The sequence below is a fragment of the Triticum dicoccoides genome, chromosome 6A (assembly GCF_002162155.2).
Source record: "Triticum dicoccoides isolate Atlit2015 ecotype Zavitan chromosome 6A, WEW_v2.0, whole genome shotgun sequence".
NCBI classification, from domain to species: Eukaryota; Viridiplantae; Streptophyta; class Magnoliopsida; order Poales; family Poaceae; genus Triticum; species Triticum dicoccoides.
This window is the reverse complement of record NC_041390.1, coordinates 224812627-224830284: the sequence shown is the minus strand read 5'-3', so window position 1 is coordinate 224830284 and position 17658 is coordinate 224812627.

Sequence of the window (17658 nt, the reverse complement as noted above, 5' to 3'; positions counted from 1 at the left end):
TAGCACGGCAGCCCCCTTGCGCTTCACGTCCTTGGCCTTGGGCTTCTTCTCTTCTGGGTCGATAGCCGGGAGTTCGAGGAGGGAAAGGTGCCCTTCCTCAGCCCTGGCGCACTTGGTCGCCAAGTTGAACAGCTCCAGGGATGTGCATAGGTCTTCATGGATTGCTAGCTCCTCCTTCATCTTGATGTCGTGTACGCCATCGGAGAAGGCCGAGATGATGGCTTCTTCAGTCACCTTGGGGATCTTGAGGCGAGCGTTGTTGAAGTGATGGATGTATTTCTGCAGGGTTTCCCCTTGCTGCTGCTTGATGCGACGCAGATCGCTCACGGCCGGGGGCCGGTCACGAGTGCCCTGGAAGTTGGCGATGAAGCGAGTGTGCATCTCGTCCCAAGAGGAGATCGTGCCAGGAGCCAGGTTCAGGAGCCAGGTGTGGGCCCCATCCTTGAGCGCCATGGGAAACCAGTTCACCATGACCCTTTCGTCTCTGTTGGCGGCTTCGATGCATAGCTCATAGAGCTGTAGGAACTCCGCGGGGTCCGCCGTGCCATCGTAGCGAGGGGGCAGGTTAGGCTTGAACTTTCCTGGCCATGTGACGCTGCGTAGCTCGGCGGTGAGGGTCCGGCAGCCTGCCGTGGCCACCGACGCCTTTTGCTGGTGCTGGGCTTGTTCCTGGGGATTACTGCGCGTCGCCGCTTGGACTAGCGCGGGGTCTTGGTGTGGAGGTGTAGGGACGCGATCTTGGCGCGCCGGCGCTGGGAGCATGCGAGCACCTTCTTGGGCATGAGGGGTCTCTTGGCAGATCCTTTCTTGTTGCGCAGGCGCCGGACGCGGAGGGTCTCGCCCTGGGGCTGCGCGCCTTGGAGCCAGGGCGCCTTCTTGGGGAGGAGGTGGCGGAGGCACCTCCTGATCCTCGCCTCCTGCATGGAATGGAGGGCGAGGCAGCGAGAAGGACGGCAAGGGGGAGCCCCCTGCGGTGCTGACGAGCTCGGTGATGCGGGCGAGCCAGTCTTCGTAGAGGTCGTTGACGGGGCGGTAGTGCAAGAGCTCTCTTGCCAGGAGTAGCGCGGCGTGCGCGTCCGTGGGGGCACGACGGGGTGGGACGACGAAGCGGCTGGAGTTAGCGATGGTGTGGCGGTGCGGCCCTCCCGCCGTACCGAAGGATGCTGGGATGAGGCCTGCTGCTCATTCCCCGTCGAGCCAGTGGCGGCGTTGGCGGCAGGCGACGGGGAGCGACGAGGACGTCCGCCAACGGGCGCCGTCTGGGCGACGTGGGTGGCGAGAGCAGCCCGGCGCTCGGCGCGAGCCCGACGAGCGTCAGCCATGAACACGAGCAAGATCACACGCGAACAGCAGAAGAAAGATTCCAGCGCACCCCTACCTGGCGCGCCAAATGTCGGATTTCGGGTTCCGGCAGACCCTTGAGGTTCAAACACTGGGGTGCACAAGGAGATCTCTCCCCTACCGATCTACGTCCGATCTCCTCGTGTGATCTAAGCTGAAAACAATGAACAACACAAGGGACATGAGGTTTATACTGGTTCGGGCCACCGTTGTGGTGTAATACCCTACTCCAGTGTGTGGTGTGGTGGATTGCCTCAGGGGCTGATGATGAACAGTACAAGGGAAGAACAGCCTCGCGAGAGGTGTTCTTGAGCTGGTGCGATGAACTGCTTGGATGAGTTCAGTCACCTCTCTCTCTCTCTCTGCTAGGGCTCTATCAGATCTCTAGATGTCTCTCCTTTTTTCCCTCTCTTTGGTGGCTAGCTCTATTTATAGAGGCCCTGGGCCTCTCCCCAAATAATGAGCGGGAAGGGCGCCAACAATTGGCCATTTTGAAGGGGAACATCTAGTACAAGTTATCCTAACCAAAGGTGGTCTTCGGCTACCAAAAGTACTAGTGATGACGCCGTCTTGGGCTCCACGGTGACCTCCGTCCTGCCGCTCTGCTGGTCTTGATCTCGTTGCACCGGAATGGCAACCTTTGCCCGATGCCTTGGCCTGTGCTTGCCCCCTTTGCACCAAAGGGGAAACAAGGACATTACGCAGGCCGGCGCCCGCCTGGTCTCGATCGTCATGGCTTGTGTCACGGGCTCCTCGCGAGGTATCCCTGCCTTGATCTCTTCGCCTCCTCGTGAGCCTGCCTGATGAGGCTGCCTCTGAGGAAGCTTTCTGTCGTTCGCCCCGCGAGGCTTGGCCCCTCGCGAGGGCCTTGAGCTTGAGCTGATGAAGATGGGTCGTGCTGGGCCCCCACTTGAGCCACGCCGCAGGCCGCAAGCAGGCAAGTCTGGGGACCCCCGTTCCCAGAACGCCAACAGGTCTGAACTGGAGGAAATGATAATTACCTCTGCGTCATCGGCTTGGCTGCCTTCAGCGTCATCCTGATAATAATCATTGTCAATGAGGTGTATGAAAAATGAACCAAGAGAGTCAAGTTCTACCTCTACGTCCGGATCATCAAGGTCGTCATCAAGGTTTAACCTGATGGGTTCAGGTGCCTTTTTCTTGGCAGGTCTCTTAACAACCTTCGTCTTAGGTCGAGGGGTCTTGGCCGGTTTATCCTGCGGCTTCTTCTTCCAGAATGGGTCGTCACCCTGTTAAAAAGATGGATAGAGGATATAAAAGATTGCATAGTTAAGAATATCAAGTACAAAGTAGGAGTGAGGCAATCCTTACAGCTGGCGGTTTATTCAATGTATAAAAGGGGCTTAACCCGGTCCTACTGCAAACAGCTTCCGGTTCATTCAGCATCTTCTTAACAGACTCAGTAACTTCAGCCTCTGTTAGCTGAATATTAATATGACGTTGAGGACCTTTTGAGTCCCCTGTGTACTCACACATTAAACCGGGGTGATGGCTTAAAGGTAAAATACTCCAAAATATCCAACAATGAACAAAGTCCACTTCTGTCAAACCATTAGCCATGAAAGCTCTAAGCTTGGTGAGTTGTGGTGCGTATGTGGACCGTTCCTTGGCAGTCCGTTGTTGCGGAAGTGGGTGTGTGTTGGTAAGTCGGTGAGAACGATAACCCGGCAGAGGGTTCTCATCTTCAGGGGAAGTATCCTTACAGTAGAACCAAGTCTGGTTCCAATCCTTAGGATGACTGTGAAGTTTGGCGTGAGGGAAGCTGACATCCTTCCTTTTCTGAATGGAGACGCTGCCAAGTTCAGTGTTGGGCCCATCTACGAATTCAGTACAATGGTTCAAATAGAAAAAATCCCAGAACAATTCAACAGTTGGCTCTTCTTGTAGACAGGCTTCACAAAACACTTGAAAGTCGCAAATATTGGACACAAAGTTGGGTCCAATATCTTGAGGGTGGATCTGGAAGCTGGCAAGCACATCACGGAAAAACTTGGATCTGGGCGGTTTAAAACCACGGTTCATGTGATCAACAAATACCACTACCTTGCCGTCTTTTGGAGTAGGAGGATTTCCTGGACCGAGAATACGCCAGTGCATTTCGCTTTGTTTTGGTAAAACACCAGTTCTGACGCATCCATCTAGCTGCTCTTCAGTAACCCGGGAAGGGACCCAGTTACAAGCATAAAATTGTTTGGCCATTTCAAATGAGGAGCTGGAAAAGATTGATGCCGGTTTAAGACTCATTGTTAGCAAGCATAAAGCATAGCAGGTTAAGGAAAAAGCATTCAAGCATGCAAAATTGTTAAACCGGAGGTTGATGCTATGATAATGGGTAAAGCGGTTGGCGATTTACAAGGGGACTAATGGCATATGACAGATTATTTTCTAAAGGATAAACCGCCTACACAGACAATGAAAGTACAGATCTGAGGCAAAAAACGACTAAGGAAAAACAAGTTTCACAGGTTCACATTGGAATTTTAGATCTACCACATGTCAGGAAAAGGAAAATATTTAGACCTAAAAATTGGTGCCTTAGCAGTTTGTGAAGTTCCAGATTGGATTTTTATGCACAAAGAACATGGTTTGATGACAAAATAAGGGTTATCATTACTACCGCATGGAAGTACATCAAGTTTGGAGTTCATTGCATAGGATCTAATGAAGAACAAGGGAAGAACACCATGAAGTTTTCTATGAACTCGCATGAACCCTAGCGAATCTACAGAGGAAAGGAAGAACAACTTACTGAAGCTGTGAAACAGCGGAGAGGCGCTGCGGGTTTCTGGTATGGTCAGGGTAATGCAGCGCCGGAGTTGAGGCAGAAGCAAAGGTCGACGACGGCGGTGGCGCTCGGGTGCTGAGGCGACGCGAGATATAAGAGAGATGAAGAGGCAACGGGAGGAAAGTAAAGGGACCCTCGGCCCTATTTATAAGACAAAGAGATAAGCGACAGGCACGGAAATCAAGGAGACAAAAAATGGATATGCAGCAAAGTTTTTGCCTCGATTGTTGGAGGATCATTAATGAAGGGTATCTTCGGTTTTAATGAACATGTGACGTCATGGCGGTTTATTACGAACCTAGAAGATGACATCACAGCGATTTACAAGATCTACGTGAGGGTGCAGAAGGAGGAATTTTCCGAAGTGTTGAAGATTGACATGAACGAGTTCAAATCAATCTAGGGCCTAATGTTGGGGATATTACTATTAAGTATAAACCGGCCATGAGGGGCCGAGTTATGTCCACAAGGAGTTAGTCATGTTTGAAGCCCATGAATACAAGAGGTATGGCGCTTTACAGAGGAGATCTAACATGAAGGCCCAGGGCCCAAAGGCGGATTAGAGCCCGTAGGCGTAAACCGCCATATGATATGTGACTTATTCTGTAAGGTAAGGAAAGGTAGAAACCGAGCCGGGCATGTTTATGAGCCGGCCTCGGGATTCTTTAAACCGTCGGGCGTCAACCTGTGTATATAAAGGGACGACCCGGCGGCGGTTTAGGGACAACAAACAATAACTCGAGAGCCAGGCAAAGCGGATTCGCTCCCTGGTCATCGAAACCCTAGCAATTCCAACATAACTAGACATAGGCTTTTACCTTCATCGTAAGGGGCCAAACCAGTATAATTCCTCACGTCCCTTGTCCACTTTAACCCCTTCAAGCTAACCCGCCGCGATGGCTCCACGACTAAGTCCTTTCACGAGGACATCTACCGTGACAAAACCACGACAGATTATGCCCCGAAGAATTCAACAAAATCAGCCGTCTTGAGAATGCAAAGGAAATTTGGGATACTTTGATTGATATGCACGAAGGTACCGACTCCGTCAAGGAATCGAAACTGGATGTGCTTCAAAGTCAACTTACAAGTTCAAAATGAAGGATGGTGAAGGTGTCACTCAAATGTACTCTAGGAAGTGAAGAGATGACCGATAGATTCATCATCAAGAAGATCCTAAGAGCCTAGGTTGGAAAATATGATACCATGTGCACATTGATCCAAATGATGCCCAATTACAAAGATCTCAAGCCAACGGAAGTTATTGGAAGAATTGTTGTTCGGTAACGCAGTAATTTCAAAAAAATTCCTACGCACACGCAAGATCCATCTAGGTGATGCATAGCAACGAGAGGGAAGAGTGTAGTCCACGTACCCTCATAGACCGTAAGTGGAAGTGTTATGACAACACGGTTGATGTAGTCGTACGTCTTCACAATCCGACCGATCCTAGCATCGAAGGTACGGCACCTCCGCGATCTGCACACGTTCAGCTCCGTGACGTCCCACGAACTCTAGATCCAGCTGTGGTCGAGGGAGAGTTTCGTCAGCACGACGGTGTGATGATGGTGATGATGAAGTTACCGACGCAGGGCTTCGCCTAAGCTCTACAACGATATGACCGAGGTGGAAATCTATGGAGGGGGGCACCGCACATGGCTAAACAATCAACTTGTGTGTCTATGGGGTGCCCCCTCCCCCGTATATAAAGGAGTGTAGGAGGGGAGGGCTGGCCCTCTCATGACGCGCCGAAGGGCAGAGTCCTACTCCTGATGGGAGTAGGATTCCCCTTCCCTAGTTGGAGTAGGAGAGGAATGAAGGGGGAGAGAGAGGGAAGGAAAGGGGGAGCCGGCCCACACCCAATTCGGATTGGGCTTGGGGGGCGTGCCCTCCACCTTGGCCGCCTCCTCGTCTCTCCCACTAAGGACCAATAAGGCCCATTGACTCCCGGGGGGTTCCGGTAACCCCCTATACTCCGGTAAATGCCCGAACTCATCCGGAACCATTCCGATGTCCAAACATAGCCTTCCAATATATCGATCTTTATGTTTCGACCATTTTGAGACTCCTCGTCATGTCTGTGATCACATCCGGGACTCCGACCTACCTTCGGTACATCAAAACACATAAACTCATAATACCAATCGTCATCAAGCGTGCGGACCCTACGGGTTCGATAACTATGTAGACATGACCGAGACTCATCTCCGATCAATAACCAATGCGCAACCTGGATGCTCATATTGGTTCCTACATATTCTACGAATATCTTTATCGGTCAAACCGCATAACAACATACATTGTTCCCTTTGTCATCCGTATGTTACTTGCCCGAGATTCGATCGTCGGTATCTCAATACCTAGTTCAATCTCTTTACCGGCAAGTCTCTTTACTCGTTCCATAATTCAACATCCCGTAACTAACTCATTAGTCACATTGCTTGCAAGGCTTATAGTGATGTGCATTGCCGAGAGGGCCCAGAGATACCTCTCTGATACACGGAGTGACAAATCCTAATCTCGATCTATGCCAACTCAACAAACACCATCGGAGACACCTGTAGAGCATCTTTATAGTCACCCAGTTACGTTGTGACATTTGATAGCACACTAAGTGTTCCTCCGGTATTCGGGAGTCGCATAATCTCATAGTCATAGGAACATGTATAAGTTATGAACAAAGCAATAGCAACAAACTAAACGATCATCGTGCTAAGCTAACGGATGGGTCAAGTCAATCACATCATTCTCTAATGATGTGATCCCGTTAATCAAATGACAACTCATGTCAATGGTTAGGAAACTTAACCATCTTTGATTAACGAGCTAGTCAAGTAGAGGCATACTAGTGACACTCAGTTTGTCTATGTATTCACACATGTACTAAGTTTCCGGTTAACACAATTCTAGCATGAATAATAAACATTTATCATGATATAAGGAAATGAAAATAACAACTTTATTATTGCCTCCAGGGCATATTTCCTTCAATTGTTGCTCATGAGATGTCACTCAAGGATAAAGAAGAGCTTCACAACAAGTCTAGTGGTGCTTACAAAGCCTCATGTGATGCCCTTGCATCATCAAGTGAGAAACAAGCCTTCAATGAAGAATTGGTCTTAATGGTGAAGAACTTCAACAAGTTCTACAAGAGTAGAAGCAAAGAAAGAAGTTCCAAGTCAAGGTCCTACAATGACAAAAGACCTTCGAGTCGTGAGCGTGATTGATACAATTGTGGAAGACCCGGACACTACTCAAATGAGTGTACGCCCCCTACAAAAGAAGAGAAGATTCGCCCAAAAGGAGAAGTAGAAGAGAAGATTCACCTCCAAGAGAGAGAAGGAGAAGAGATGATCGTTATGAATGAAGGACCTCTCGCAGAAGCAAGGATCCGGAAAGGATGGACAAGTCATCTAGGAGCTATACAAAACGAAGACATCAAGCTCATGTTGGTGAATGGGTATCCGGCTCCGACTCCGGCAATCACTCCGATAGAAGTTATCACTCTGACTCTGAATATACTCAAGATGAAGGTGTTGCTGGTCTAACACTTGTGTCAACCAACTCATGTGACATATTTGACTCACCAAATGAAGGAATTGGAAGATGCTTCATTGCTAAAGGCCCAAAGGTATCACACCCCAAGTATGTTGATTTCAATAGTGATGAAGATGATTTGCTAGGTGATGATGATTTACTTGTTGACAACTCTAGTAATGAAAACTATGATGAAATTGCTATTAATCATTCTAATCAAGATAAAATGGATGATGATGATAAGAAGGAGATTGAGCATCTAACTAAAGAACTAAACACTCTTAAGTTAGCTCATGAAACTACCTTGGAAGATCATTGAGAGCTTTTAAAGACTCGTGAGAAGCTACGCTTTGAAAAGCTCAAGCTTGAGCAAGAGCATGGGTTCTTAAAAGCAATCAATGATGATCTTCGCAAGAAAAGTTCTTCTTACATTGCCAAGCATTTACTCTTGTCTACTTACCTGCCACAAGTAAAGTCTAGCAATAAGAGTAAGAAAGATTCTTCTTCTACTAGTAACAATAATCATGTTAAATCTAACATTGTTGCTTCTAGTAGTTCTCTTGATTCCACTAATGATTCTCTTAGCCAAGTTACACTTGAGCAAGAAAATAGCTTATTGAAGGGAATTATAGAGAAAGGTGTTTACAAGAGCCTTGCCGGAAGTAAGCAATCTGAGGAAATTGTACGCAAGGAAGGAAGGCACCAGAAGAATCAAGGTGTTGGTTTTGAACGAAAGTTCAATGCCAATGGAGTTGAGTGGGAAGAAGATCAATACCCCAAGACGAAGTTTGTTCCTCAACAAGAGAAGTATGACCCTACTTCTTTCCAAGGGACACAAGCTCAAGATGATATTCCACCACAAGACCACAAGCAAAAGGGCAAGGGCAAGCTTCAAGAGGAGATTGATGCATTTGAAGAAGCTCCCAAGGCCTTGGTCAAGTGGGTTCCCAAGACTACATCAAGTTCTACTTCATCAAGTATGACTACAACTCCAAGGATTCCCATCAAGATGATGTGGATCCCGAAGAAGAAGAACTAGAGAGTTCTTGAGGGTGACTCCACCAACATACTTCACTCATATCATCTTGGCGAGGACAAGTGCAAACAACTTCCACAACTTGCACTAGTTCAAGAAGTCACAAACCCTCTTGTTGGTAAGACAAGGGACAAGGTAACCTAATGCTTTCATGGACATCATCTTGTGTGAACATCACTCTATGTCTATGGATATCCTTGTTTGTTCCTTGTGGGACTAACCCGTGTAGGTATTGAAAGTGCAACTCACTCCAATGGATTGCTCCGAATGATCTACATCAACATTGAGCATCCACATCCTCAACATCTACATGAAGTCATCATCGACAAAACCCAAGGTTAGTTCATCCCTCCTTGGGGGGATATCACATATAGGGGGAGCTTTACTCTAAGAATTGAGCTAAAGCAACTCTAATGGTGTGAACACAATAATGCTTTATGTAAAAGTGATAACCCCACTTGTGCTTAAACGATGAGTATGACCTATGATCAAATGTTCTCATTTGACTCCTAAGTCAATATACTCATATATAGATGACCTAGTCATCGCCAATTGCTTGATAGATGCTAGAGTGTTTGTGCATGCTTTGCCACATATTTCATTTGCCATTTTATTGTGAGCATGTTGGTCGCATATTTTACTCATTCGAGGACATCCATTTGTTGCTTTGATTGTTTGGCTCTTTTTCTTTTGCCAAATGGATGGACAATAATGCCTAAGAAACTCCTCTAGCTATATATGTTTTTCTCGTCTCAAACTCTATTCATGCTACATCACAAAGTTTGATCAAGTCAGATTCGAACACTCTGTGTGAGGAGCACTCGGAGTCCCTGATTCGTCATAGACTTAAACTTCCAAAACCTCTCTGTGCATTTCGGTACGACCAATTCAACCTTTTCAGTCTGACCGAGTTCACAGAGTTGATCTAGGTTTTCAATCTCGGTGCAACGGATTAGAACTTTTCGGTCGCACCGAGTTGCAGTAACCGCTTACGATTCTGCATCTCGGTGCCACCGAGTTGTTCCACTCGGTTACACCGACACGGTCAGGATATATATACCGTCGGGTCAAATTTTGGAAATTTCTCCAAAACGCTTGATCCCACGCGTGTCCTGCTCTGCCGCCTCGGGTCTCCGGATCGTCCTCTCATCGCCAGTGACCTCCCGCCACTGGTTTTCATCGCCGTCAACGGATTTCAACGCCGTCGTTGCTGCCGTAGTGAGCTCATAGCCGAACTAGTGTATGAGTTCAACCCCTTGTGCATTCTTTTTACCTCTGATTCTAAGCACAAGGTCAATGCCATGTTTCTTGCCACGTTTGAGATCATCCTGTCCAACAAAACATCCCATAGATTAGATTTGATTCGAAAATTTAGGGTTAGGTTGCTGCCGTACTCATCTCGGACCAACCGAGTTGTGGAAATCGGTCTCACTGATTTGGCCTAGGCCATTGCACTTGCACTTTTTGGTCTGACCGAAAGTTGCAAATCGGTGTGACCATGTTCAAATCTCAGCGAAACCCTAGCAATCTCGAAGTCACCGAACCATGTCTCGGTCTGACCGATTTCACTAGTTTAGACTCTAAAAGTTGCTTCGGTGTCACCGAGTTTAACAAATCAGTAGCTCTGAAATGCTTTCTTTGGAAAACTAAACTAAGTTTTTGACTCATTTGTTTTGAAAACCCTCTGCACTTTGTGATGCTCATCCACTCTACCTCATCTATATCTATTCACAGGGTCTGCTGTCAGTGTGCTTTGCCAGTATGTCTGATCAGAGTGATAGCCAAAACAAGTCAGAAGAGCAAGTGAACATGAGTGAGGGCACTAGTCCCTCTAGCAGCTATGATGAGGGCAGCAGGAGCACCCCAAGCAATCTGCCCAAAGCAGCTACAAGGTCAAGGAAGAAGAGAACCTCAGATTCAGAGGATGAGGATTATGTGTCTGTTAAGGAAGAAGTCAGATCCAAGAAGAAAGTGTTGAAGAAGGAATATGGAGCTGCTGCTGCAACTAAGCCTCGTATGCACAAGAAGGCCCCTGCAAAGAGGGTGCCAACCTCAAAGGCCAGGGCCTCAACTATTGAAACTTCCAAGTCAAATGCTAAAGAGGCTGTTGGAGAGGGTAATAAAAGGAAAGAGAGGGTCAAGAAGACCACTACCAGAGTTATTGGTAGATCCTCTATGATGAGAGATCCGGCTGAAGATGAAGAAGAGGAAGAGGATGCTGCACCAACATCAAAGACTCAAAAGCTGATGGGGGATGCCATCAAGTCTGGGGCTGCCCCTTCAAAGCCCAAGACTGCCCCCAAAGCTTCTGCTCAAGCTTCAAAGACTTCAAAGCCCAAGAGAAGCACAAGAAATATTCTAGCTGCTGAGAAGAACAAGGCCCCAGTGCCTAAGATTGATGAAGAAGATGTTGAAGCCCAAGTGCTTAGGAAGCTCAAACCTATGATTCCAGATCATGACGACAGCCATCCAGTGGCATAAGACATGAACATCAGGAAGGATGCAGGTCTCGGACTTTGGAGATAGTCTAATCCATATGCTGCAAGGAGAAGGACTGATGTGGACTATAGGTTCCATACCAAAGAGCATCAGGATTTCTATGAGACCATCTTGCTTGACAAGAAGCCCATTGTGTGTGATATGAAGTGGGCTGATTCAGAGTACATCGATGAGAATGAAGACCATTTTCCAGGAGTGCATGAAAGTTTCAGATCTTGTGGAGTAGATGACTTTATGGGACAGAAGCTTACCAAATGGAATGATGAGCTCATTATGCAATTCTATTCTACAACTCATTTCTATCCAGATGGTAGAATCGTTTGGATGTCTGAAGGTACAAGGTACCTGTAACACCCTCGATGCGGCTATATCTCCCACGTGTAGGAGCATGACTTAGAGGCATAACCGCATTGAAGGCAATGTCGCAAGTGGGGTAATCTTCACACAACCCATGTACTGAATAAGGAAAGAGATACATAGTTGGCTTACACTCGCCACGTCACACAATAGCATAAATAACATTACATTCATCCAGATACAAACAAGGTCCGACTACGGAATCAAAATAAAGACAACCCCAAATGCAACAATGTCCCCGATCGCCCCAACTGGGCTCCACAACTGATCAACTGGAAATGAAACAACACAACTAACACGGTCTTCGTCGAGCTCCTCCTTGAGCTCGGTTGCGTCACCTGCACGGTATCAATGGCACCTGCAACTGGTTTTGGAAGTAATCTGTGAGTCACGGGGACTCAGCAATCTCACACCCTCGCGATCAAGACTATTTAAGCTTATGGGTAGGGAAAAGGTATGAGGTGGAGCTGCAGCAAGCACTAGCATATATGGTGGCTAACATACGCAAAAGAGAGCGAGAAGAGAAGGCAAAGCACGGTCATGAACTAGAAGTGATCAAGAAGTGATCCTAGACTACTTACGTTCAAGCATAACTCCAACACCATGTTCACTTCCCGGACCCCGCCGAGAAGAGACCATCACGGCTACACACACGGTTGATGCATTTTAATTAAGTTAAGTTTCAGGTTCTCTACAACCGGACATTAACAAATTCCCATCTGCCCATAACCGTGGGCACGGCTTTCGAAAGTTCAAAACCCTGCAGGGGTGTCCCAACTTAGCCCATCACAAGCTCTCACGGTCAACGAAGGATATTCCTTCTCCTAGGAAGACCCGATCAGGCTCGGAATCCCGGTTATAAGACATCTCGACAATGGTAAAACTAAACCAACAAAGCCGCCCGATGTGTCGACAAATCCCGATAGGAGTCGCATGTATCTTGTTCTCAGGGCACACCAGATAGGTCAAGCTACGAGTAAAAACCAACCCTCGAGTTGCCCTGAGGTGGCCCCGTAGGCTGCCCATTTTGGACCAACACTCAGAGGAGCACTGGCCCGGGGGGTTAAATAAAGATGACCCTCGGGCTCCGGAAACCCAAGGGAAAAAAGCTAGGTTGTTAGTGTAAATGGTAAAACCAAGGTTGGGCCTTGCTGGAGGAGTTTTATTCAAGGTGAACTGTCAAGGGGTTCCCATTATAACCCAACCGCGTAAGGAACGCAAAATCAAGGAACATAACACCGGTATGACGGAAACTAGGGCAGCAAGAGTGGAACAAAACACCAGGCATAAGGCCGAGCCTTCCACCCTTTACCAAGTATATAGATGCATTAATTAAATAAGAGATATTGTGATATCCCAACAAATATCCATGTTCCAACAAGGAACAAACTCCAATCTTCACCTGCAACTAACAACACTATAAGAGGGGCTGAGCAAAGCGGTAACATAGCCAAACAACAGTTTGCTAGGACAAGATGGGTTAGAGGCTTGACATGGCAATATGGGAGGCATGATAAAGCATGTGGTAGGTATCGTAGCATAGGCATAGTAATAGAGAGAGCAACTAGCAAGCAAAGATAGAAGTGATTTCGAGGGTATGGTCATCTTGCCTGAGATCCCGCAAGGAAGAAGAACGAGTCCATGAAGAAGACAAACGGACATAGACGAACGGATCCTCACAAACACGGCGTTATCGGAACTAACCCGAAGAAGCAATACCGGAAAGAAGCAAACAACATGGTAAACAACCATCACATAAACATGGCATGATGCACAACCAAGTATGATGCATGTCCGGTTTAAAGAGGCATGGCATGGTAAAGGGCACAGACAAAACTACAAGTTAAGTGGAGCTCAATATGCAACAAGTTGCATATTGACGGAACACCACATGACTTATTTAGTTATCTCTCGGTTATGTACCCAACAATATTAAATGTTGTTAAACATGGCAAGAGGTGAAACATGAGTAGAAAACATAGTTAGGCATTTTAAATGAGGCCGGAAACAACAACAATCATGATGCGGATGACGTTGCAAGTTTTATGAAAATGTTGATAAGAGCATTATATGAAGCATTTGTCATCGTGGCGGAAACGAAAAGGGGTGCCACGGCAAGATAACGAAACGGTGCCACGGCAACGTTCCGGTTCCGACAACTCATTGAGACGTCGGTGCAAAAGAAAGTGACGGGAGCGTGTCATGCAAGGAAGGTGGGGTGCTCCTGATTACCGGGTTTCCACATGTCGGTGGCAAGGCAAAAGAGGGGCAACGTGCACCGATAGTTCAGACTCGAGGCAAAACTAGGGTGCATCTCATACAACATGCATTCATTCGTTCACGTGCGCCGTCTCGAGGTTATACCTTCGAAGCGTGCATTATCGGAACGGATCAAGTTCGTAGAGGGAAGTAGGCGTTCTCGCGATAGCGGTAATGGAAGTAGTCGTACATGGTGTAACGCCCTCGATGTGGCTATATATCCTACGTGTTGAAGCATGACTTAGAGGCATAACCACATTGAAAGCAATGTCGCAAGTGAGTTAATCTTCACACAACCCATGTAATACATACGGGAAAGAGATACATAGTTGGCTTACAATCGCCACTTCACACAATTACATGAATAAAGCATTACATCATCCAGATACAATCAAGGTCCGACTACGGAACCAAAATAAAAGAAGACTACCCCAAATGCTACGCAGATCCCCGATCAACCCCAACTGGGCTCCACTACTGATCGACTAGGACGGAACAACACAAAGGACAAGATCTTCATAGAGCTCCTCCTTGAGCTTAGTTGCGTCACCTGCTCGGTAACATCGGCACCTGCAAACTGGTTTTGGAAGTATCTGTGAGTCACGGGGACTCAGCAATCTCACACCCTCGCGATCAAGACTATTTAAGCTTATAGGTAAGGTAAAGGTATGAGGTGGAGTTGCAGCAAGCGACTAGCATATTTGGTGGCTAACATACGCAAATGGGAGCGAGAAGAGAAGGCAAAGCACAGTCGAACAACTATGATCAAGAAGTGATCCTAGAACAACCTACGTCAAACATAACTCCAACACCGTGTTCACTTCCCGGACTCCGCCGGGAAGAGACCATCACGGTTACACACGCGGTTGATGTATTTTAATTAAGATCAACTTCATGTTTTCTACAACCGGACATTAACAAATTCCCATCTGCCCATAACCGTGGGCACGGCTTTCGAAAGTTCAAATCCCTGCAGGGGTGTCCCAACTTAGCCCATCACAAGCTCTCACGGTCAACGAAGGATATTCCTTCTCCCAAGACAATTCGATCAGACTCGGCATCCCGGTTACAAGACATCCTTGACAATGGTAAAACAAGTCCAGCAACACCGCCCGATGCGCCGACATCCTGATAGGAGCTGCACATATCTCGTTCTTAGGGCAACACCGGATGAACACTATGTACAGCTAAAACCAGCCCTCAAGTTTCCCCGAGGTGGCGCCGCAAGTGGCTCTAGTTCGGACCAACACTTAGACAAGCACTGGCCCGGGGGGGGTTAAAATAAAGATGACCCTCGGGATGCGCGACTCCCAAGGGAAAAAGGCTAGGTGGCAAATGGTAAAACCAAGGTTGGGCCTTGCTGGAGGAGTTTTATTCAAGGCGAACTATCAAGGGGTTCCCATTATAACCCAACCGTGTAAGGAATGCAAAATCCGGGAACATAACATCGATATGACAGAAACTAGGGCGGCAAGAGTGGAACAAAACACCAGGCATAAGGCCGAGCCTTCCACCCTTTACCAAGTATATAGATGCATTAATTAAATAAGAGATATTGTGATATCCCAACAAAAATATCCATGTTCCAACATGGAACAAGCTCCAATCTTCACCTGCAACTAACAATGCTATAAGAGGGGCTGAGCAAAGAGGTAACATAGCCAAACAACGGTTTGCTAGGATAAGGTGGGTTAGAGGCTTGGCTTAACAATATGGGAGGCGTGATAAGCAAGTGGTAGGTATTGCAGCATAGGCATAGCAAAAGAGCGAGCAACTAGCAAGCAAAGATAAAAGTGATTTCGAGGGTATGGTCATCTTGCCTGAAATCCCGCAAGGAAGAAGAACGAGTCCAAGAAGAAGACAAACGGACATAGACGAATGGGTCCTCACAAACGCGATGTTATCGAAACCAACCCGAAGAAGCAACACCGGAAAGAAACACACAACATAGTAAACAACCAACACACGAACATGGTATGATATGCGGGATGCGGTATGCAGTGCAGATGCATGATTTGGAAAGGAATGATTGAATCTGGCCTCAACTTGGAAAACCAAGAGTGCCACTGGAAAGAGGAGTTGATTTCGGTTGAAATCGGCATAAAGATCACCGGAATCGGATGCACGTTTGAAAATGGCAAGCAAAACAAATATGGCACTGGTCTGCGATTAACAGCACGTAGCCTCCTAAATGCATCAAGATAATTGAGCTACTGCACTCAAACATGGCAACAAAATTCATGGAGGGATCCACTCAAGATTCTTGACAAAAGACGAACACTGATCTACGGCTAATTTACTCATTAACAGGTTCAAACAAGCATAGCAAAAGAGCAAATGATAACTGAAATTAACACAAGTCAGGAATTTATCATCAGGAAGCAATCTTTAGAGCATGAAAACTACATGCTACAGGAACATATCATGGCAAAGCAAGGCATGGCATGAAGCTACTGAAAGCATGTAACAAAAGTCCCTTAGTGACCATGAGCCAAAAGGAATCAGAAAATACAATTACAAGCATGTGAACATGGCAAAAACATAAACGGATTCAGACTTGGTGAAAAACTGGAGCATGGCAAAACAGTTAACAAGTAGGCATGTTTACGAGCTCGATGCACTCACTACAAGGCTAGGAATGACAAACTAAGCATACAACCATCAATAAGACATGGCATAGAAGCTAGACATGGCAATAACAACAACATAGCATGCATGGATCAATAGCAACAACCTCGGCAAAATCGCTAAACAAGTTAACAATCTGCCAAGAACATTTTATAGCAAAAGTAGAGCTTGATTGATTCAAGCTAGGGTGCTCCATAATTGCAAAAAAAGACATGGATGGATAGAGCACCACAATATTAACAAAACATCCTTACTGATCATCCTCAAAAGAGGCACGGATAACTAGGAAACAACATGAACATATGGCATGAAGACAATATCAGGACAAGGACTTAGTGAAAAACTAAGTCCCTGAAATCAACATCAACGAGTAAGCTACTTTGCATGCTTGTGCTAGTAACCACAAAGATCACAAAAATACATGGCATACACCCTTGTAAAGATGGCATGTCATTCTACAAAACACATGTAGAGCTCAAGACCATAGCATGCACACATTAATCATGGCAAAAATGACAAAAGTGCATTTGCTGAAACAGATCTGAAATATTCATCACATAGCCCTCTTCCAACAGCATTTCGGGTATCAAGATGAGCTCAAATGAAAATGATGCAATGAGATGAAATGATGTACTCGTCGAGGCGAACATTTTGATATGCTACACGCACGAATCGGAGCTACGGATGCAGAGTTATGATGTGATGAAAATGCCCAAAAATACTGGAATCTGTGGGGACTTAGTGAAATTTGGACCTCTCGGGAAAAGTCGACCCGGGACGAAGCAGTGCGGGATGGAGGGATCCGGATCTGGACGGAGGCTGTTTGGTTGAAAGGAGTGGTGGATCTGATCCAGGGGCAGGTCAACACCGGCGGCGGGCTCCTCCGGCGAGGGCGCGGATGCCGAGGAGGTCGAGGAGGAGGAGCACGGTCGCCGGGGCGCGGCACCTGCGAAGGGCGACGCAGGGTCGGGCTCTCGGGCGGCGCGGCGCGCTCACAGGAGGAAGGCGGCGCAGGGCGGCGGTCATGGCGCGAGAGGCGGCGCAGCGCGGCGGCCATGGCACGGTGGTTGGCGGAGCAGCGCAAGGCGGCGGAAGATCCGGTAGCGGGGTGCGGGCGAAGGAGCGTGGGCGGCGCGGGAGAGCTGCGGTGGCGGCGCCGGCGAACAGGCGGCGGGGTGGAGGCGACGACATGGCG